This window comes from Bombus terrestris, chromosome 2, assembly GCF_910591885.1.
Source record: "Bombus terrestris chromosome 2, iyBomTerr1.2, whole genome shotgun sequence".
Taxonomy (NCBI): Eukaryota; Metazoa; Arthropoda; class Insecta; order Hymenoptera; family Apidae; genus Bombus; species Bombus terrestris.
The window spans coordinates 15,117,792-15,141,978 of NC_063270.1; the positions used below are offsets into that span (position 1 = coordinate 15,117,792).

Here is a 24,187-nt window from a genome sequence, read left to right on the forward strand (position 1 = left end):
ACCGTCGAAATTGCGCTGCCTCCGTCCGATCGTTATCCGCGATTTTCTATCGATGCCGCTATTATTTCTGCCAGCGATAAATTAACGGTCTCGTTAATGTAGAACCGTGAGATTCCAATCGGCGATTTCGCTGGAGGGTGCTGCTTCCGCCTGGAACAGGAGCTATTAGTTAAAAACAATTAATGCGTCCCAGGGGTATTTTTATACGAGTAGCGGCGGGCCATTAGTTTGGTACATGTACGATGCACGAGCGAAATGTGAGTTGCAATTGTTGTATTTAATTGTTTCTTTATAGACTATTCAATTTCGCAACAACGAAAGTGCAATAGATGAAATAAAAATACACGCTCATTCATCGCATGATACTCTCTCTCTCTCTCTCTAAAAACAATAATTGATTGTTGAGAAAATAATTCAAATATATGATAGAAAATTGTCGGAATTGTTTCGATGAGATTTAAAGGAAAATAATGAATTCTGCTATTTATATCTAAAACGTATATTATATGTGTATATTATGGTTATATTTTCTCCACATACAAATGTACAGAATTAAGCATTGCGCGGACCTAAAAGAATAGACCTCCGAAATCGTCGAAATTCCGTTTCATCGTATTTCCTCTGTTTAGTCTCCCAATCAACGAAGCGAACGTTTCGTAATAAAACGACCAAAAATTGAGGTCGATATTCGTTGAAATTAGTCAGATTCTAACTTTCCTTTTTTACGAGTGCATCGATAGTGTTTCGAACAGAGAGGCAAACGAGTTTCGGCGTTCCTACGATTTTCAGTAAGGGTGCGGAGAAATCCATCGTGGGAAGGCAGCATTCGTTCAATTAGCTCGGCTAAACGAGTCGAAATCGACACGAAACTGTTTTAATCGAGGGCCAGGATAAACAATGGCTCGTCAATGGCGCAACTGTGCCGCGCGCTTTCATTTTGATAAGTGTTCAGGGCTCGGTCCAGTGCCTGGGCATCGTTATCGTTTCACAATTACCGGCGAAACTAATCAGAAATTAGTACTATTGCCGCCCTCGTATAACTACTTCCCAGTGTTATTTCATCGTCGCTATTGCTTTCAAAGCTATTGTGGAAACACGTCCTCGCGTTAATTTAACATTTCGTATAATTAGTTATACCGGTTGTAACTTAATTCGACGGCAATAACGATCATTTCACACGAACGATGCAATCGTCGATTGCGAGGATTGTAATTTTGTCGTGAGAATCGTGCGACGTGCTCGCCCCTTGTTTCCAAATCAAACGCTTCACGTCGCACATTGTATGGAAACGGCTGCCTGGCTGCGAAAAAGTCATGGGACAATGTACGGATTAACATCGTCGAGCTTAATTATTCCACTTACTATATTTATAAACACATGGAATCACTCTTTTACGAGACACTGTGTATAATTTATAGATAATATAGTGATTACACGTATAATATAGTAATTGAAATAGATATATAGCGACGTTAGTGTACGTAGCGTTCTCAGAGAGACTACGAACTTCAAAATTAAATTGCAATAATAACAGGAAAACGTGACACTTGATTTTTACAAAAATCAGAAGAGTAAAATATCATTGGAATTTTGACCAATCCGTGTTGAGATTCCATACAATCTACGCAAAAATAATCCATCTTCTACGAGAAGAAGGATTTGTATTCTTTGAGACAGTAAAAATTACCGCATTTAAGTAATTTTCATAGATAAATAACATTGTAATTAATCTTTGAGGATATAGAAACGTAAAGAAACCAGAAATTGAGTACTAGAAAATAATGTAAATGACGATTTTTTTCCCAGTCAAGTAGTCGTTATCAGATATCGAGCGTCACGTCGACGAGCGTTGATATTATAAAGGGAAAGGAAATTACGTATCGCGTAACGTGCAGAGTCGGGGAAAGGACGTATTTGCGGGTCGTTTTAGAAGCTGCTATTCGAGATAAAACGACCACCTCGATGTACAAGGTGTTTCGCTAACTCTCCGGCAAGTTCTTGCCGAATATATTCATGACGCACGACCGACTTTCTTCCTAAACTTGGTCGTACGAAAAAGCCTCTGGTATCTTATAAAGGGGAATATTTAAAAGCCGCCGCTCTCCCGCGAAGCGAACATGTGTACGAGTTAAGAATTTCAAACGAAATTATTGGTTAATCTTGCATGTTCGTAAAGTGACTCCGGACAATTTTTTCGCATCCCATTTTGGGATAGAAATGTTACATAACAAGACGAGATCCTTTTACTGGCGACATCCTGTGTCTGACGCATCCATGTATACGTTCTTTTACAATTTTCAGTCTTTATAAAATCAGAAGCTTGAATGATACAGGAGGCCGAACAGGTAGTAGACTGGTGCAAACACTTCTTTCTTCCTGAATTCGAAGGCTGGCTGGAGAGGTTGTTAAAAAAATCATAGCGATATCGAAGGCACATCTCGAGTTTCTTGGGGCGAAGTTAGCGGGAAACGCCCTATATATGGAGGGACCAAGTCCCCTCGAATAACTTTGACTCGCGGCGAACTTTGAAATGGCAAGTGAACTGCCGTCCCTTTTTATCAAGCCGGCTCCTCCACTTGCTCCAACGTACGGACGAACCGAAGCACGCGCGCGATAAGAAAACTCTCGCCACAATATGGCCGGTCGCATTCTACTTAAATCCTCGCGATCCAACGCGACGTTCTTTCGTACGATAAATCGTTCTCCAAGTCGTATGAAATCTTGGTCGAGGCCTTTGATCCTTACTGGCATATTTATTCGAAGTTATTTAAGGATCAAAGAATAGTTTGTCGTCTCTTCTTCTTTCTAAAGAATTGCTCAATGGGGTGTTAGAACTATCAATAGGATATTAGGATAGGATATTACTTTGGTGTCTGAATTTTTCTGACTGGTCGTAGTATCAATCAATATTATTAATTATTTGGAGTTTCGAAAAGATCATAAATGTAGTGCTTGTTAAATAAATTTTTTATCGATAATACTATGTCGTTTAATTTTATTTGAATATATGATTGACTATTCTGTTAAGATTGTGTCTGAAAACTCTGCCATGTTCTATGCCACGTCCTATATGAAGTCTTAAACTTTATTAACAAATTCTATGATTAGATAGTAGAATGTTCTATTTATGATTCTATTAGCACTCTATCGGAAAGCTCTATACTCTATGCTCTATACTTTATTTAATACTCTGCTGAATTCTACGTGTCGAAAACCTCATACTCTTCCTTTTGTTACTCCCTCAAAGCTTTCCATTCGGAGAGTGAACGGTATCTTCGTCATTCCAACAGAAAGTTCTACAAAGTTCGATTGGACAGAGGGTCTATCAGACGATCAGTCATCGTCACACAACCTGTGGAAATTGCGAAGTTTAAAACAGAGGGTATTTGCTACTAAGACACAGGGAAAGTGAAAGCAAAGAAATTAAACTGTGTGTCGTTTACAATCGCATAAATAACGTCAGAAAATAATCTGACGCAAATCGTAGAAGCGCTAAATTCAACATAACTCTTAAGAATAACGATCGTTTGCACTTAACCATGTGATAAATCTTCCCTGAGAGCAAATTTTAACACTAGCTAGGATTTCGAAACTAATGAAATCGTAATATAGGTTATATCCATGGTCAAGTTTTATTTACAATAAAAAACGCGCATTCCACACAGCTACTGGCTGTAAGGTCCAAATGAATTTTAAGCGGACTTACGGAACGTCCGTTTGAAAGTCAAAGGGAAACAGAGCAACGAAGGAAGATAGGATGGTCAAAATTGCTACTGGAACCACGTCGAACAGCTTCCAATAAACGAGCAGCTCGTTTAGACCATCGACGAATTAACTCGTTTCTAGATAGAAGCTATCTTGGACGAGGATAAGCTTGCGGTTTCCGCAACGTTCTGGTACAGATATATACGCGAGTCGGTAAATCGTGTTCCGGCGGATCTCCTGGCTGGCCTAGCCAGCTTCTGTCGCTTCCTTTCTTCTTGACAACGCCGGACGCACGATGCTCGCGACTTGAAGCAAGTTTGTTGCTTTACAAAACAGATGACGTTCTCTCTTCTGGTGGCGAAGTACAGCGTGTGGGCGAGTAGCAGAAGACAGGCTGAAGAGGCGAGACGCGGTTTGAAAAAGAGGGACAAGGCTAAGAGACAAGAAAGAAGACGAGATACGCTTGCAGACACGCATTGTTTGCCGCTGGGAGAACGTGCAGCGATACTTGCTTGCGTATAGTTGCCCGCCACTGCCTAGTTCGTCTCTTAGTTACGGAAAGAGCCGGCAGACACTTTTGTACGGATTGTACAAAAGAACACCCGGCGACACGAAGTAACAGAGGCTGGCGAGCGCATGTTGCGGACGAGAAAGCGCGAAATCGCGATGATTAGCGCATTCACCGCTCGACAACGCTCGATGTCAAACCTTGGAATTTTCCTAATGATACCGGCTGGCCGAGCTAGCAACGTTTTAACGATGGAAAATTGGACGATGGAAATATCGCGCTTAAATTTTATAAAAAATGATAAAGGTGATTTTCTTGCGGAAAAGATTTCACTTTAGGTTTGTTGATCGTAAGAGTCGCTTGTTTTAATAGTGTTGTTGTCGTCTGTGATTTATCGCAGCATTAACGAACTAACAGCGTGGAAGTTCAAGGGAATAATAGTAAAGGGTTTCCCCTTGAGAATGGTGTTGTAACGTCGGCTATTGAACTTGCATCGATTATGGTACCGTCGGATAAAAGAGTAGAGTTTTTCTTCTATATAATAAAGATATCTTGCGTTGAAAAATAATGTGTGAGAGTTTTCAAAGTTTTTGGAAATAATAGAAAGATTAGTAAGAAGAATATCTTTAAAATTCCAAGTTTTAGTGGAATTATATGATGGCTGGTCCGAGCCAGCCATTTCACATCCGATTAACCGGATTGCTCGTGACGGCCAAAATTCTTAAAGGGCTTCTCGAAACTGGGATTTCAGTAATACACTTTCAGCTCGAGTTTCGGAACTGTGTGCTCCGCAAGAATCAAAACCACCGGATTCAATGAAAACCGTTTAACCGAGATTTCCAACGGTAGATGCCACTCGGAGGGCGCACTTATCCCGGATTTCGCAATTTGTTCGTCCTTCTTTATCTTTAATATCGTATAAATTTCACTGCAAAACTACAGCTTTCAATCGTCCATAGATAGATCGTCGGGAAACATCCGTTCGTTGGAGTTCGAATATCTAAATTGTAATATTTAAATAGACAATCTTGAATTTTACAGACTCAAACGCTCAGCTATAAATTTAAACAATTCGAATGTCCAGCTGTAAATTACCAAGTTTAATTTCTCCACTTCAAATTGAAAAATTTCGATTCGATGGATTCAAATTTTCAATTGAAATTTCTACATTTAACTTTTCAAATTTAGATTTCAAAATTCGAATTCCTGGGATTCGCGAATTTCGATCAAATTCTTTAGCGTTTGAACAGAATATTCACTATCTCGACAGCGTAGTCAATCTCCTTGAGACACTTGATGCGTCGAGCGCCTATAGCCACCGGAAGGAAGGATCCGATACCAAAATTCGTCAGCGTGTCCATATCCAATGGTTTGTCTGATTAAGTCCGCGTTAATTCATCCACATGCACACAACTAATGTCATCGCTAGTTACGCCAGAGTTGGCACGTGAATGGGACTCATGGTCAAGTGTCCCGGGCACCGGGACGGCTGATCAGGTGCGACCAATCCTGCTTGACGTGTCTCCACCTCCGGGTCCGGAATTGCCTAAAGGTGTCAGAGTCACAATTGGCTCATTGTCTGGGATCTTATGCACATTGAGCATATTCGATGATATCGATACTTATGCGTTTGATCGATTCGCAATAGTCACATGAAGCTACAAAGACGGATATCGTCGAATGTCTCTCAAACTATTAACGCCGTTCCTTTAAATATTAATCTAACGTCAACTACGTTCGACAAATCTATCGATATTTTCGAATGACAACGTGACATATAGCGACTGTTGTTTTGACCATTTCACGCTACTATTTTATTTATTAACAACGATATTTGAAAGATGGATTTTAAGAAACTAAGATATGGTCACTTTTGAATATTTTCTGAAAATTTTTTTAAAAACATCAATTTGAAGCTTTGTAGTTTCGTTAAATGTTTTAGGAGTATGATGAATTTTTTCCAATAATAATAATGCATATATTAAAAGTTGTAGCATGTTTATAACAAAAAATTGCATGAAAGTGTCTATTTTTCTAGCTGCTAAATTTTTAATTTCGCACATGTCGAGAAAATCCTGTTACGAGCGCCAGTGACACGTCTATCGAACAACATCTGCCAAGTTCCAAGTAAATCTATTCATCGATTCACGAATTATCATCACACTCGTAGGTATTCAAACATTCGGATAACTATTAGACTTCACGATGCTTTGGAAGGGCAAAGTCTTTTCAACCTTACAAATAACAGACAAATTTCTCAAAATCCTTCCCATTAAGATGTTTATCCAGTCTGAAATGCTTCGTCAAGCGAAGCTTCTTATTAGTAGCCTGTCGTTCGTTGGTGGAATTTGCCACTGGTTCGGAACGTCTGAATCGTAGTAACCGAAGTAGAAAGCATGCTACCCGCTTGGACGCGTCGGATGAATTATAACTCGAAGGAATGGCTAAGTATCCGGGTCAACGCGATAAACTGATTTACTGCAAAACCAGAACATTATCTTGGCGGAAGTTGAACGGCCGTCCTGTCTCTTTCCAATGAGCTATGGGGGTATTTTTCGAGGAGCTGCCTGCCCCGCCGAGTCTTACCTATCGAGTTATACCTATATGCCGCGAAACTTGCCCGATCGCTGGAACGTGGGCCGAGAAATTCCTAAGGATAAAGTAAAACTAGAACTAGAAATAGACGAAGAAGGGTGCGTAGTTGAAGCGGGAGGATAGCTATCGGTTGGTGGGATTTAAAATTATTCAGAACGGCAAACGGAAAATGCCCTAGCGTCCGGATCTCGCGTCGTATGTTTTTGACTCGGTATAAGAAAGAGACTGGCGGAACGGGATGCGGCAAAGCTGCTGACATTTTTATACGATCGAGCATTGGGAATCGCATCGACATGCAACGCGAATCCATTATGCATGTTCGCTCCCCCTCCCGAATTCGCCTTTGCTCTTTCGCCCGAGTTCTTTCCACGGCTGCTGCGTGCCCGACTTGCTATTTCTGAATCGACACGATCGCAACGACAACGTTGTGACCCGAAAATGAAAACGGAATACGCACTAGTGGGTGACAGTTTATCAAGTTTAAATCGATTCGGTATACAATATTTTGTGCTACATTGCGGGAAAGATTCACGCTGATAATTATTCGCGTCCTTTACTCGAATTGTAGCGATAGTAAGTCAATGTTAATGAATGTCTTAATCAACGAGAAGCTGAAGCATAAAGCAATACGTATGACTATTTTTTAGTATCGTCGCTATACGTACGTAATATTAAAACATATATTTTGAGGCACAATAAAGTAAAAAATGTTTATACGCAAAAAGCAAGTAAAACGAATGGTGTAAGTTAATTCAGCGGATGTGTTGATCCACAGATCAAACGTTTTCCAATGCTCTTAACACCTTTCCTCAACGATATATCGGTGCATATCAATATACAGTTAAACGAATCGACGCTACATTCCGCAAATGAAAACGTAGTATGTACGTTCCAAAGTGGGAGTTGATTGATCAAGTTTCAATCCATTCGATGTGCTATCGCATTATGGAAAAGGTTCACGTGCATTTCGTGCCACTCATTGGTGCTGATAAATCCATAGCGGTATACTCAATGTACAAACTTGATGATTAGTCGGTCAACAATGTTTAATAACGTATCCGAATATTCAGGAACACCGTCATCGATACAGTGGAGCACGTATTAGCCTGAGTAATAAGGGTCAATTTACTTTGATGAATTGTTAATTATGATATATCTAGTTTGTGATAGTTATGGCTGGTTATAATAATTTATTATCTGTTTATACGCAATACATGTTTAGATAACAAGCGCTTCACCGCAATAATATTCATCAGAATGGTACAATTGCGAAGGGAAAACTCTCCCTTTCAACCCCTTCAAATGACTTCATCATAAACTCTCTAAATTTAATACTCCAACATATATTTATACGTGTACGTTATTACAGTTCCCTTCCTCTTTCGTAATCCTTTATTCATAATACTCTACAAAATTATTTCGTACAGTTCAATATAATACACAATATTAGGCGAGGGGATGTGATATTCGTTTCGGAACATTATATCGAGATATTCGTACACTGTACGATCCGAGATTCTGGAAATGACCGTTCTGTGATATCGTTCTTCTAACATAATCAATCTTCCGAAGGTAACCAACAAATCTTGTTAATCTCTTCTCACGATAATTCAACAATATTTTCTCGAACCTGAACGAATGAAAACTACAAACGGCTATGTACCATTTTGATTTATCAGAGCGTAATGACGCGAGAGCTATTTCATAATTCCATGTAATTTTATCACACGGAACGGGGATACGATTTAACCACAGGCTAGCCATGGTCTTTTTTCCAATCCCAATTGGATCCGTGCAGGGATTACAGGTAATTCCCAATTATTTCGCGAGCGTAAAGCGTAAGCCGTGTGCTCGATCGGATCGGTTGCTTGCGGAGGTTTATGGCGGAGATAAGCGGGGCCCTGATACTCGCCGATCTTTCGCCGCGTTTCGAATCGGCCTGGCGTGACTTTACGCTATCGTAAAAGCAGGAGCTGTATCGAGATGGTTTTCAAGCTGGCGGAAGTGTCGTTTTCGAATGGCGTCCGGGACGCGAGAGTCCTGTCCCGATAGCGTTCGCCATTTCGGCCCTGCAATGTTTTTTTGCTGTATAGTCGAATTTAGGGCATCGATAAAACTCGATCGTCGCCACGGTATATTAATATACAAAATGGATAAAAAATTCATCGTCGTCCCCTCGGCGCGATATATTTGTCTTTTGACGCGTGGTACTTCGATATCGACCGAAATGGGACGCGATTGATTTCCCCTGGACCTGCCCGTTAGCATGGCGACCGCCATATTTTTAAATTAATGATCATCGCCTAACTTGGTCGGGATAAAGTTTTGTATAGCGTCGGTGGAATACGACGGTGTAAAAGTCTTTTTTCGTACTTGTCAATAGTACTGAAACAAAGGAAATCAATTTTATCACACTCCTATACTTGTCTAGTTGGGTGTTAAACTTGGAAACTGTGAAAAAGTTGGAAAAAAATAAGTTACTTCTAGATAGAAGAAAAATCTAGAATTACATGTTTCAAAACGAGAAGTCTGACTACTATCCAGTGAAAATAAAGATTTATTTGCAATACGTGTCTCTAATTGTAGGAAACCACCTAAAAGAAGACTAATTGCAAGGCTCTTTTTCATGAATATTTGTTACTTTTTCAAATTACTTTATTGACGTTACAAAAATACGTAGTTGAAATTGTTCTTTATGAGATTTTTGTTAAAAAAACATTAATTATTTATAGCTACGGCAATCAACACTGCAAATCCTGTATTTATAAATTGTGAAAACAGCAAAAACGCAATCAACTCGGCTGTATTACCACGCCATGCATTGCGTCGTTGTATTTACGATACGTCAGTCATCGGTAGCCAACATAATTTACAAATATTCTGAAAAAATTAAAACAAAAATTACGTTTCTCATAAATAAACAAAAATTTGGGATACCCTTGTGTACCAATGCGACAATTCCGGCCAGCATCCTATGAAAACAGAAATGAAGAGTTATACGTCGCTAATTGTAAGAGACGGTTATAGAAAACAGATCCGAGAAAAAAAATTGGCGAGTCCGGGGCTCGTGTGGCCGAACGTAAAATGTAACCCACACGAAAGCAGGAGTGCGTGTGTGCATGTAAATGGAAACGGTGTTAGGAAAGTTGTTGAGTCGGTAGAGGTCGAGGGCTTGTGCACGGACGGTAGCATGGTCGGGGGATGATGCATGGGACTCGTACGTGAGGATTCACGTGAGAGATCGCCGGTATTCCTTCTATCTCATATATCATGAGTTTTATGTTCGCCCGTTGGAACATTTATTTGTTTGACTGCCTTGCAAGTAAGCCGGGCAACTTTCTTCCGTTTTGTGCACCCGCACCAGTGTCTCTCTCTGCCCTCGCGATCGTAGGAACTTCACAATTATCGCGGATTTTAATATCGCGACAGTTTCGTCCGGAAGATAAGCGCGGAAGAAATAAATAATAACACGTGAGCCCAGAGATTTCGATCATCACGCGATGTAATTAATTCCGGGCAGAGCCGACACATAAACGCGACGAAGCGGTTCGCGTAATTTCTGTCGGTGACTTTAGAACAACGAGGGTCGTTTCTGAAAGCCGTTTCTTTCGGTCCCGAAGGGAAACGCATGCAAAAGCTAGAGTTTCTTTCGAGAAGTCACTGTCCCTCTTCTTTTTTATATTTTTTCTTCTTCTATCTCTCTTTTTTTTTTTTTTTAATGGGACGTAAACGGAAGGACAGATCAGAAAACTCGAGGGAGAAAGGCGGCGAGCCGAGAGAGAAATGAGTCGGGAAGAGGTACGAACAGCAATATTACTGGCGAAGGATAGCGGTCGGAATGGCGGAAGAGGGTAGAGCATGGTTGAGGTTTTAGGTCGGTAACAAGAGAGGTCAGGGAACCACTATCTCGAATGCCCGGTCTATATCGCAGTCGTGCCGTGTATTTCGAGTAATTTATTAAGAGGAAGTGTGTCGTCAACTTTCTTTCTTCTTAGGATTGGCTACTTTCAGTGATATCTTAGCGCCTCGGCGAATGGTTAGGAAACATCTTTCAAATCGTAGTGCACCTAACGACAGGTCCAATTGAAAAAATGTGTGTCGTATACCATGTAATTTCATAACATCTGCTGAACGTCTCTTTAATATTCCCTTCGGGAATATATATACTGGTATATTTTAATTAAGAAAATGGAGTCACACGTTACTTCATTTACGCGGTTGATCTTATTCAGATCCATGCTGTTCAGTCTTGAGGTGACGTGGTTTTTTATGTAAATGAGTGAGAATTCGGTTTTCTCTGTAAATATGCGAATTCCTTCTGGTTGCTGCAGTCGACGGTGCGGCAGCTTTTTATTCGTTCTTCATTAGGATAGGTATCGCGGCGTAAAAAAACGACACTGGAGGAATGAAAAGTAACGAGAACGCGATAAGAGAAAGTGGAAGGATAGAACGGAGAAAAGGACACATGTGCTATTTGACAGCGAGCAGGCCGAGGAGAGTAAAAAACTGTTTGTACAAAGAGAGAAACGCCGTGGCATTGTACGCGCCTCGCAGGCACACTCGTGGCGAGCAAAGTAAGTCGAGATTTATCTTGAAGTTGTAAGTTAGAGGCTCTGTGACCCCGATACACCCACTTTTCTTTGCGTATAATCGTTCCAAGCTCTTGCATATTCATTCGGCATTATTTCAATTCACAGCTCGATGAATATTACATATTATTCAATGATTCGCCGCGTTTTAAATCTACCCATTTGCGAGAAAAGAGTCCTCGTCGAAATAATTATCGTTCGTATAACCTGGAAAATGTTTTAACGAGGGGGAAGGTTTCTCCCAGTGGAATTTCTTGAGTCCTGTTACAACTTCCACGAGAATAAAAAGCTCGACCTCGCGAAAGGATCTTGATATCACTCGATAAGCGGAGGTGAAAACGTATCAGTCAGTGTCAATGACTACTTGCGTGTTTTCCGGCTCGTTGATCCCCTCGTCCACGAGGGAAAACGTCCCTGTTACGACCACGATATAAATATCTGATATGCTCGATGAAAGAGTGCAGGAACCTGCTGGTCCTTAGACCGCTTTTGGGTAAACATTGCCAGGGCAGCTCGATAACATCTTATTCCACAGAGACTTCGCGAAGAGTTGCCGGTCTGCACCTCTTTCGAGACCTTATGGAAGTTTTAGATAGAGCACGATAACAAAGGATCACCTTAGCCAAGTGACAAAGTCTCGAGCAACAGCTCTTCCCGGCTAATATATGTATACGTAGCTCGTCTTGGGATGGGCATTTTTCGCTTTGATTAAAATTCGCGACGCGAACTTTGCCGGATACTTACGCTTAATTGAAAATATTCGAGCTGCGAGTTGCTTCGTTTGGCTGATGGCTAGTAAATTCGCAGAAAATATTGGCTGCAAGGGTTGAAAGAAGTGTAATGGCTCAAAAAGACCATTTGTAAAACTTTTTCTTCTTAATTTTTAATTTTTCTTCGAATAACTTTATTAGTATCGCGTAGTGGACAACTAGAACCGCTTTTGTGAAATTTTCATTAAAGATATATTAATGTTTATAGCTACAGGAATCAATAGGACTGCATTTGAGGATGTTACATAGATGTCATAAGCGTCGAAACGTGTGATTTATTGTTCGACCGTGGATGTTCATGCAAATTGATATATTTACAAACAATTGAATAAAATAGAACCTACGGGAAATTTCATCGTTTAAATATTGTAACAAGTATTTCATTTTGAATGTATCGTTATGAACATTTTATACATTTTTGTACTTTTAATCATTGTATATATTGTGTTTACACAACGTTGTATTTTAACGAGTTATCAAAATATATTTGTCTTCGATAAAATCTCAACTTTTTTTACGGAGACACTCTCCGATTGCCAATTCGTGAACAGGATTCTTTTTTACAACTTCCAAAAACATATAGTTCTGAAGGGGTTAAATTTAGCATAAATGCATTAACATCCACAATCAATTTATCACATTCCGTTAAACTTGTTCTATCTTAAACGACCACTCGCCAACAGCCAGAACAGAGAAAGAGAGATAGGAAGAGAGAGACAGACAGACAAAAAGAGAGTGGCAGTATTAATGAAGAGAGGAAATTGAAATCCCGAGTCGTATCCCGTTCGGCATAAAAACAATAACGCCATCTCATTATAGCGTCTGAGAAACGTGAGTGGGATTAGCGGCCACGTGCGCTTTCATTCGCGCGTTCTCGCGAATTCCACCGGCTAGTGAAGCACTGAAACGAAGGCCCGGATCCGCGAGACTGCGCACGGCTATCTCACGTCCTCCCAACCCTAATTCGAGTTCGTGCTTAATCCGCTGGACGTGATCATATTTCGCGGATCCCTTGGAACCAAGGCAGCCGTGAAAGGCTTATCGTCGACTCAACAGCGCGCTCGCTGTTCGCGTTATGAGTTAAGACGAGGAACGGTTGCATAAAGCAGTTTTACCTCGGAATGCCTTGACTCGTGACTGCAACGCTGGCTACATGCAGCCAGTAGGTGATAGCGGAGGTGCAAGGAAGAGGAAGAAGAAGAGGGAAAGTGGACCTGTACCGACGCGATTGTAAGCGGGAAAGAGACGAGATGATAGCAGGAAGAAATGAGAGAGGAAGCGAAGGTTGGTGGAGAGTTAAAGCGTGCCAAGGAGGGAGGAAATAAAGGCAAGAAGCTTTGGGGAGAGAAATAGATTAAAGAGAAGAAAGGGGAGGTGATGTAGAGGTGAAACGGCCGGTGACGAAGACAGCAGCCGGTTGCTAGAGGAGTATGAAAAAGATAAGGAGAGGAGAAACTTGAAAACTCCCGGGTCTCAACAGCAATTAAAGTAAAATTATACAAAAGTGCATCCAGAGTGGCGCGTCTCGCGCGTCAGGCAGCCGAGAAACAACTGTAAGAGACTTACTTCTCTCTCCAAGCCTCTCCGGTTGTTTCGTTCACCCTCTCCCCGTCAAACACCCTCGCTGCTCCTTCTCTTCTCTCTACATTCCTTTTTCCCCTACTCTTTTTTTTATTTCTTGCACTACCACCGTACGTGTAGGAGCACGCTCGACGAGAGGGAGTCTCGGCAACGAGATCTCTCATATTTAATGACCCAGTTGGACTGCCTCTGGCGACAAGCTGAACGCGCTGAATTTTAACACCGTCGCCGCGCGAATGCCACAGGAAAAAGTACATCCAAGAGGAGGGAATCCTCGTGGCATTCGTGTAACGAACTTCCGCCGACTTTGAACCTTGATTCTCGTGGTGCTTCCACGACGCACTGCTTGTCGCGATTCCACCGGCAAACGGATTCGGAGGCCCGCATCGGCTCGCCAACGACTACTACGATAGCTTGGTTTTCTCTGCGACGGCCGTTTATTCGCGTTTACACGCGCCACGGGGCGAATTAAATATTTAAACGACGATCGAACGTTAAACATTCATGAAGATCGTTTTACCGTCGCTTAGCTGTTTATCTTTACGTCGCAACTTTTCCATCTAGCTATCGAACCAATTCAAAAGTAATAGTTTATTTATATTTATGGTCCGCGACTCATCGCTGCAGAAATATTGAAAACCGATTTCTACATTGCTTAAATGTATATATGAGTAAAGTTAGTAAAGCTATAACATATCGATGAATTTGTAAGTTACAGGTTGTAGGTTATAGGCTTCTCTGCTATAATTTTGCGATTTTACGTCGAGTAAGGTAATCAGATGGTTCGTAGCTTGCAAAATTCGATTGTAATTTATATATAATGTTAATGTACAAAATTTTCATCGTAATTTTCGAATTTAATTTAATCTCATTTGTTTAATTATCAATGTTATTACCGTTATATAAGAAAATTCAATAATATACTGCTAATTTACGAATTGTAGAATTCTACTACTGGTAATATTAGTTAGATCGTGTAACGAGGACCTGCTAGTGAATGAAAAAACAATGATGGTAGGGGATAAAAGATCTAAACGAATATTTCCCTTCGAAACCGAAATAATAAAAAATAAATAATTGAATTTCAATTGCTGGAATTCAAGCAATTCGATTAACTTGACCGAAACTTACACTGTAGCATATCCATCTCATCATTAAAACTAAGTGCAACGACGTTAGGGCGTTTTTAAAACTTATGTCGCAATTCTTTTCATAACGGCTACACTGGGGAGACATAAAGTCCGTTAAACGAACACAACCTCGGTTCACCAGTGATAGGACTCTAAGACAGTCTTGTCTCGATGAAATTTATACCATAACCGCGGAAGCGATTCCAGAACGTCGTCATGGCTCCGTATTTGCCACGGACCATGGGGAGTGAATTTGCACGCGGAGACCGGTCGTCGCGCGAATAAAAATTCTATTAGCGCGAACGTAATCAATTTCCGGTTTTATGGATAGCGGACGCGCTAAATCTCGCAGAATTGGCAAAGATTTTACAGTGCGTCCGCCACACGGTATATACTTCATTGTTTGGCTGGTGAAAAACGAAAAACTAAAATTTCGCGAAAACGTTCCGATCCCACCACATTGTCGCGTATCGCTTCGTTGGCGTTTTACCGGTCTCCTCGTATTTTTATCATGCCGTCGCTGATTACACGGAACGTTTGAAATTGCTGTCCGTTCTACTATATTTTTTAACCTCTCTCCATGGAATCGATCGAACCGTACGGTGAAAATATCGGAGATCTTCTGTTTTTGGAATTTGACGGGGAGCGATTAAAATTTTTACTCTGCAACGAAAAACATTCGACTACTCCGGACTGTGTTCGACGAAGCTCACGAGTCGATAACGATGGTCGACCTCTCGGATATGGGAGATTATTTCAACGTCGAAACCGCGAGTTTCAACGATTAATAATATCGAGAGCGAGACCCACGGTATAACTGTAAATTCGCCGGTGTGACTTTATGAATTTCTCGTTTTCATTATAAATCTCTTTCGAGCGAGATATATCTGACAGGTATCTCGCTTGCCTGGGGAAATTACAAAGTGCTTTCACTACCGTGAAATTTATTAATCGAGCAAAGAGTGCAGCTCGATTAATGTCGCGCCGTTCTCGTACTTCGCAGGACATCGAACGATGAAATCCTTCTAGCCTTCGTTATATAATGGATTAATGAGAAATCAAGCTCAATTACTAACGATACTCTTTATTGATTGTATGGTATAAGGTTTGTAGACATTAACTGTCACAATATTTGTCAAAAGGCTGAGATGAAAGTCTCGAAAGTTTTAATGAAATTATATCGAGCACGGGCTGAAATAATGATTGGAAAATCATTTATATTATTTTTATACCTTTCCTTGTTATTCGATTAAAAATTAAATCTTTGAGCAAGAATTATTCGGATGTTTTTATAGTAACTGCAGTATCGAATCATATTACATCATTAACTTTTTGCAATGCAAGCAGCATTTGATATTTCAACAAATTATTTTCAAGAGCAGTTTTATAACTGCCTGTATAATGTATGTTGCAACTCGATATTTTTACATTTTCGTATATCATTTATATTGATATAGTTCATTGAATAAAAATATTCGGTATAAACTGCAGAGATTTGAACAAACCGCACAAAAACAATAATCGTGGTGTTCCGTAAAATATACCGTATCGAACTAGGAGAACTTTTTTTTAACTGTTTCCTGCACGATAACGTGGGCGATACGACGTCTTTCCTTGAAGAGAATTTACAAATGGTCAAGGTACTGTTTATCGGCTGTAAAGTGAAATGAAGAAAGGATAATCGTTTATTTAGCTTGACCGTCAGATGTAGTCGTCCCGAGGAAATTCGTGGTAGGTTGCAAAAGGGACGTGTCCCCGCTGTCTAGCGGTGAATTCGCAATAAATTTCGCGTATTTGTAGAGCAATTATCGTCCAACGAAGGGTGCACTTAATCACGCAGATTTCCGGCTGGCTGGTGTTGGCTGCCGGCAGCCGCAGATTTCATCCCTTGCTGGGTACAATTCCTATAACAAATAAGGCGCATTATTTATTTGGACACTCGAGGTGTCAGCGGTAAAGTTAAGGATCGTTGCTGTTCCCAACGCGTTGCTAGGTTGGTTGGGCGAGCACTCGCAAGGCCAGTTCGCTTCGGAGCTGAAACGCGAAATAAGGGGGTGGAAACGTCCCCTACCGGATAATATATTTCAGGGGCTCCCCGGTATCCTTCTCTCGTCCCGAGTATACAGTATGTAATCCGTGACAAAGACGCCGATGCTCCTCACGTCTCGGGGGTAAATTTCGCGAATTCGCCACGTGAGGAAAAAAAAGACGAGAATTCGACAGCCGAATTCTACGTGTGGGGTTCTTGGAAAATATGGGTCGGTCGATTGTCGCCTTGAATCTACGTCCAACGATGTGCCGAAATTTCGTGCGATTTTTCATGGTAAGTATCTCTTAGTATCACCGAATATCGCTCAAAATGTTTCCCATTGAGTAAATTCCTTTTGCAACACGCTCGTGTTGCCGATCGATTTCACGCAATAGCAGATCCACGATAATTAACTTCATAAACAATGCGAGATACGCTGTAGCCAATGAATGCGTAAAATGTTGTAACATAGTGCACGTATATGGAAAAACTTCCCGAATTATAATTATTTGACCGATAATAATTCCAGAAGAAACAACGTTACATTGTATCGGTGCACCGCTTCTGGGATTAAACGGTCGTACATGGCCAGAAAAATAGAAATCTATTGGGAAAGCAGAAGCGGCTCTGAATGCACGCGAATCCGCGTTTTATCCCGCTGAAATATTTATTACTGTTTCTGCACGTTATCGCACCATTTTTCGCAACAGACGGATCTGAATTTCATAATTTTTTACCGAGATAAAGTCCTGCCGTGCATTTAAACATTCAGCGGGCGGAGTTCGCGTTGCACGTTGGCTTTCCTTGCGGATGCTTCTCATCAGGCTCTAGGCACCCACTCAATTTCGCAGAGGTGGGGAAAAGTAAAAAGTGTAATTTCCGGCAGGGTGTTTCAATGGAAGGCATGCAAGAATTCATCTCTGGTTCCGGCTGGTCCAGCCCTGTAAAAATAAGATAGACGAATGAGATACGCTTCAAACGAACCCTACTCTCGCGCCAGCACTTATTCAACGTACCTCAAGATAACGCCTGACGAAACAACGACCAATTACGAGAATTTATCCCACTCTCGCGAGACTATATCTCTTGAAAAAAATTCTGTGATATCCTTTGAATAGACTGGTAATATTAAAAAGCCTAAAATCACTCGAGTGGGCATATAAGACGAATTGAGAGAGACTTTAATCCTAATATAACTAATATATTATATAATAACTTAATTTTAATGCAATTAGTAGAAATGACGAAAGAGCATTTTGCAATTGGACTGTTTAACGGGAAGGAAAAATGCCTCGAATATTCGTGGTCAATATAATTAATTACTAATTGTTCGAGTATCGCGGTAAAGGATGAAATGGGCGTCATCAACAAACGCGAGTGCAACAGCCAAGGCAAATCAGAAGCAAGGTAAACGCGGATTCAGCAAAACTCGCGATGAGTTATTATCTCTCGTTGCAAGTAAACCCCGTAAAGCATCGTTGTTGGCTGGCTTGGCTGACAAAACGGATTAAATTACCTCGTTAAGTTGGCGACCTTTTTTCCTGGCCACACTCACGCATTCGGACGCTCGTTTACCTTCTTCCCTCTGTGCGCCCTTCACGACCGTGTTGCATTTGTTACATCTAACGACGCGTGCGGTTGGTCCCCCTTCTGTCTCTCGATGAATGGCGAGTTAACTCTAGTTTCTTGTCCCAAATTTCTTCACTACCTCTTCTGCAAGCGTCAAGCTTGTTTACAATAGTTTCAAACCTTCGGAAGTTGAAATCTAACGATGGAAAAAGTATGCTTATTCGTGTGTAAAGTGAAATTGTAACCTGAACAATGATATTCTGGATGACAAAAGAAAAATGGTTAGGTGAATGTTATTCGATTTAACAAGAAACATGGAATAATGGAAACATAAAAAATCTGTTCTATAAAATCATCTAAAGAAACGACCTACTGCTCGTCTAACAGTCGCTACAAAAAGTTTGTTGCATAATACTAGACGCGGTAGTTTCCTGAACCATTTAATTCGAAAAAGAACATAAAGTCAATATGTTCATTGGTCTCAGGAGAATTTAGCTCGTAACATCTCATTTGATACATTTTATGTCAAATATATGTCCATTTATAGTATCGTAAGAACACCGTTGTTGTTTTCTCGTATATATATATTTCCTTGTGTTTTTACATGACAGGAGAATGTTATAACAGAGAAAATAGCAATTGGCAGGGAGTGAAATCCATCGATATAGAGACTCACCAAGCCACTGGTTGTACTGTAGTATATGTGCAGCATTACGAATGGTGAAGCAAAAAGAAGGCAAAATATGAACCTTTCTTTGCGTGTTGTGTTGTCTTATTGTTACTGTATTTTTGCAATCATCTAAAACTTGGTACGAGTTGTTATTATATTGAATCATTACAATCATTCGTAAATTATTCCATAGTAAACTACTCGATAGAAGCAATATGTTTTTACACACAAAACATTTAATACTACAGCTATCAAAATAATTAAAATAATCAGTTTACAATTTTACAAAAATTTTATAAATTCATGACGGCGTACTTTTGAATAATTTTCTGTAAAATATACACCACCTCTTTCATTACATCGTTGTATTTTCATTTTCTCTATGTATAAATTTTATGTTTTTCTTGCTAGTAAAGTTGCAGCGTTAAAAAAATCGTGTAAAAGTTAATCTGGTTAGTATGGTCGGGCGACCGGTCCAATTTTCTTCGAAACTCACCGTGTTGAATTTTTGCCCTATGTTTTTCCAATGATTTCAACTAACCGCCACTAAAAAACTTTTGCAGAAGTTCAACCCTCGCGCGCTATAAACGCGAAGGCGTTTCTTTCGCGGTCGGAGCGTTGCGATTTTTGCGGAGTAACGTGACAGATTCGTTGACGGTCGCCGGGACAGCGGCGTGAAGAATCTTTCTGCGTCTAGAGCAGAGGCAGAGAGTCACAAAACGCGCGAGTGAAGCGCGCGTTGCAGCGAGCGTGATCTCACGTAAAAGCGGCGACGAACGATCTGTTTTATTGCCGCTGTCTCGGCAACCAGTGAGATGGCAAACAGGCGATGAAAGGAGCTTCGTGAACGTTACCAATGAAAAATCGTCGCTTCACGTGCCACCAGATACTTACTCGTCTATATCCGACCTGAAATCATCGCGGCACAGCGTTACGATAAGATGATCGATTTAATAAACATGGTGGGTCGTTATGCTCGTTAAAATTCTCGCCATTCTAGCAAGCTCAGGAGCTACTTTTTGCTTTGAACGCCAGCCGATGCTCTCCGTTTTCTTTCATGCGAGAAATTCTCGCCGACGTCGTGCTTTCTCGCTACTAGAAATATTAATTTTTCCCTTTTCTTCCGGCGAGTTCATTCAAGACGAGAATATCTGACTGAAAGGAATCGAATTCTTGTTTTGCTCTCGTCTTATAATTAGTGGAATATTCCATGCTGATTCGTTGCAACAAATATCGGACGATATTCTGTAGAAACGGATTATTAGAAATTCAGTCGTTTGATTTCTTCGAAAATATTCGCTAGAATAATCTTCTATGGTTTATAAATAGAAATTTCTAGCGATGGTCAATACAGCATCGAGAAGTTGTAAATATCAAATTTTGTGAGAAGTACTTTTAAAAATTGGTTTTTCGTTCGTATATTTAACCAAATTCCTCGCTTTTCTGTTCCTTTTATGCAAGAAAAATACGCATGCTCGATTCCAGGAATAACCGCGGCTATTCACAGGTGAACATTTCCTGTGCCGAGTACCACCGCATCCGTCGAGACACTGTTCGGGAAAGTGAGGAGAACGCTTTCGAGTGCTTTTCGATGCACATGAATTAACCGAATTCCGAGGTCGAAAGTTGCGGCAACTAAAACCTCTTAGAGGTTGTTTCCAGCATGATAGAATTTTCTTGTAGTCTTCCAGTTCGCGAGAAGTTTCAGCGGAGTAAAAAGACAGTTGTCGGTGTTTCACCCCAACGACCATTTTCTCTCCTTGCAAAATTCCTCCCCTCTCTGACTCGAAAAGTCTCTTCGACTTCTGTCGAATGTTCACCGGAAGATAATCCGATTTCCGCTAATCTCCCGTCGCTCTCCATTAAAAACAATTCCACCGGAGGTATCTAGACGGGTAATCAGCTCCATAATTTACCACACGACCACGCTTATCGTTCTAGCTAGCTAACCTCCTCCGCATCATCGCGGATTTCCTTCTTTCCACTTTCGCGCAACTCTCTCTCCCTCTCTCTCTCTCTCTCTCTGCTCCATGTTACCGCTGCTTATACAGCTACTTACGCTTCCCTATCATCCCATGTCTAGATCGTTTGAAACTTACGAACGTACGATTATCTGTCGGCCGTATAATTTACGGAGCACGAATACACGATGTTACGGCTAGCAGGCGGCGCGGTTGGTGAAGGGGTGCAACACCGACAGAAGGGATTCGGTGGTTACAGGTGGAAAGGACAGAGAAAGGTAGGCCGCGAGACAGAGAAAGGACTAGACAACTCATTACCGGGGCTGGCAAACAGAAAACTAGGTTATGCAAGCTCATACGTCATCGGAATTAGAACCGTAGTCCGCTCGCTGTATCTCAAATGTACACTATCGCGCGAAACATGTTCCACACGTTCCCCTACTCTCCTTCGTTCCATTCCCTTCTACATCTCTCTCTCTCTGTCTCTCTCTCTGTCTCTCTAACCCTCTCCCTGTCGCATCCCTCGCCCTCTTCTCCGCTTCCTCATGCCTCTATGAATTTATGTAACGCGCACAGGCTCTAGATTGCGAGGGAAATACGGCGTTGATATGTGTTTCGCGACTATTCCACCCGTGTTGCACACGGCTCTCGCATAGGGAAGATAATGCAAGGCGCTTGGCCACAATCGATAGGTTGCGGAAATTTGCCATCCTATTCCTACCAGAGGATACTAACGTCGCAGATCCTTAATGTCAGGGTGCAGCCGGGGGCGATGATGATCGCGCATCTGGACCACCAGCCGGTTAAGATTTCTTGGAAGACCACATCGTATACCGGGGAACATCGGATTTCAGTAGTTTAACGCCGCCACGGACGCGACCGAGGTGTATCCCCTCCCCACCGGAGGCAATTAAGCGCGACTCACAGGGATGGCTATCGATTGTATTTATGGTCTGGTATTCCGCCAGTAAATCACTCTAGACTTTGGCTGTCTACGTTATGCTTTTAAGGGGAAGTTGGAACGATTGATTAACCGGGGAAATTATCTGGAAATTCGATTAAATACGAAAAACGTAGGATTTCAGTTTCGATGTGGCATACCAGAGCCGCGGTTTTACTTCATTTCCTTCGTCGAAGGTTTCGTTTTTCTCAAGTTGTCTCGGTTCACGAGATTCTACAGTAATCTTCTACCTGGATCCTTAGATTCATTTATCTTACATACATTAATCATCCCGGTTCGTCAATCGTCGATTTTCATACATTGTTTTCGAGTTTATGTCAATTAGCATCAAGTATAGTTTCTATTTCTACTAATCGTATAACGTTAGACACTGGCATTAGATTAAAAAGTTTCCTTCCAAGTATATGTTACATGGATATTTACAATGATTTTGTAGTATCCAAATATTTAAGGACGGCGGTGCAGTTCATTCTTATTCATGTAACGCTCATATGAAAACCTACGGTACATAGGACGCGCAAATCGTTTCGGTTTACTTGGTTGTCCGTTGAAGCTTTCGTTTCTCATAGTCGGCTCGGTTCTCCAGCGCTGTATACACGCGCCAAATTCGCGATAACTTGCGCTCGGTGTTCTCGAAGATTCGGGCCGCGCGATCTTTTCCGTGCGCAAAGTAGCAATTACAGAGTTGCCGAGCTCCGCGAAATTTCATTTACGCGCGGATGTATAGGAACGTGCTCGATAGCAGAGGAGTTCCACAAGCATAAGGAGACAACGTCGCCAGCTAGAACGCAGAGCCCCGCGTTAATTAAACCCATCGTAGAAGTGTAAATGTGGATTTTGTCTCTTTCGAAATTAAGCGTAGAGGAAATGTGGAACAGAAGCGTGTACCATTAGCTACAATTTACGCCGCACTCTTTCCTCCATTATCGTAAAATTGTTTGAAAAATTGGACGATCAAACCGACCGTGGTTGACGAATATCCGAGTTTGTAGTATCCAAACGGTAACAAAGTATTCAAATAAATTTCGCGCTGTGAAATACCGTTATTCATCGAATATGCCACATAACGAACTCAAGAACCGTGGTTGCATCTTCAACCTTTGTCCATTAAGATTCTTCGCCACCTTTCTACGATATTAGAGCACAATGTCCTTCGTTACTGCACAGAGATACGCGAGTTCGTTCAGGACGCCGACCGAGCCAGGCAAATAAGCGAAACAGCGACGCAGATGTATACAGATACGAACTTTACGCGTTCCACTGTACAGATGCATGCAAAAAAAAAAAAAAAAAAACAGGACATGCGATGTGTCGCTGTTTCTCGAACGCTGACGTGGTGCTTGATCGATAAAAGAAACAATTTAAATCTGGAAATAAAAGATACCTAATAAACTCGAAGCCTCGTACCAACTTTAGATGGTCTAATATTATTCTCTTTATAGTTCGCTCGTGCTCTTACAGTAGACAGTAGGATGAATCGCAGTTCTTCTCCGGAAGTCTATCCTGGAGTTGGTACATGAGGTACAATCGTCGTAAGGAGAAGATATTTTTCACGAGGCCGTGGAACGATAACGACGCGAAAGCTCCCTTGAAAAGTTTTCAAAGCTGAATCTCTGTCGAGACAACGGCGTGGCGCGGCTCGCACAAGCTAATTCAGCAAACCTGACTCTTCCCCGCGGCGAAAATTGAAAATCAATGGATCGGTCGTTAGATATGCTTTATACGATTTTCTTCCTGGCTGCGCGTCAGCCTGTGTGGACTTTCTTCCCGGCTCATGAAAGTTCGCTTTAACGTTTCCCCACACCGATTCACCCTCGTCCTCAGCCTCGCGGATGGAACACTCGTTTACCATCCACCCACGATTTCGATCTGCTAAGGTTTGATTCTTCGCGTAGAGTTGGATTTAAACGAGCAACGGCCGTGTTACGAAAGTGAAACAAGTATGTAGAGAGAAAGGGAGTGCATGATTGAAATATCGATACCGAGGAATCATTATTTCATCATCGGTAGGGTAACTGAGGTTAGGGTGAATTTTGTAGGCTATGTCGAGCCGAATGAACGGTGTCGTTGCGAAATATCGTGGCGCCGGCTCGCTAAACTCGACATGAAACGAATTCCT

At 41.4% G+C, this 24,187-nt stretch overlaps 1 protein-coding gene and 1 long non-coding RNA gene across 6 annotated transcripts in view; one reads left to right on the forward strand and one right to left on the reverse strand.

The window, feature by feature from the left end:
- The window catches only part of LOC100643312 (tyrosine-protein phosphatase 99A), a 427,034-nt gene that overhangs the window by 220,160 nt on the left and 182,687 nt on the right, over positions 1-24,187 (forward strand). The gene's annotated exons all lie outside the window — the stretch shown is intronic.
- Positions 15,980-18,618, reverse strand: LOC125386688. The gene is made up of 3 exons (XR_007227055.1): positions 18,424-18,618; positions 17,645-17,848; positions 15,980-16,782 (listed from the first exon to the last, which is right to left on the reverse strand). It is a non-coding gene; the product is annotated as an uncharacterized LOC125386688 (long non-coding RNA).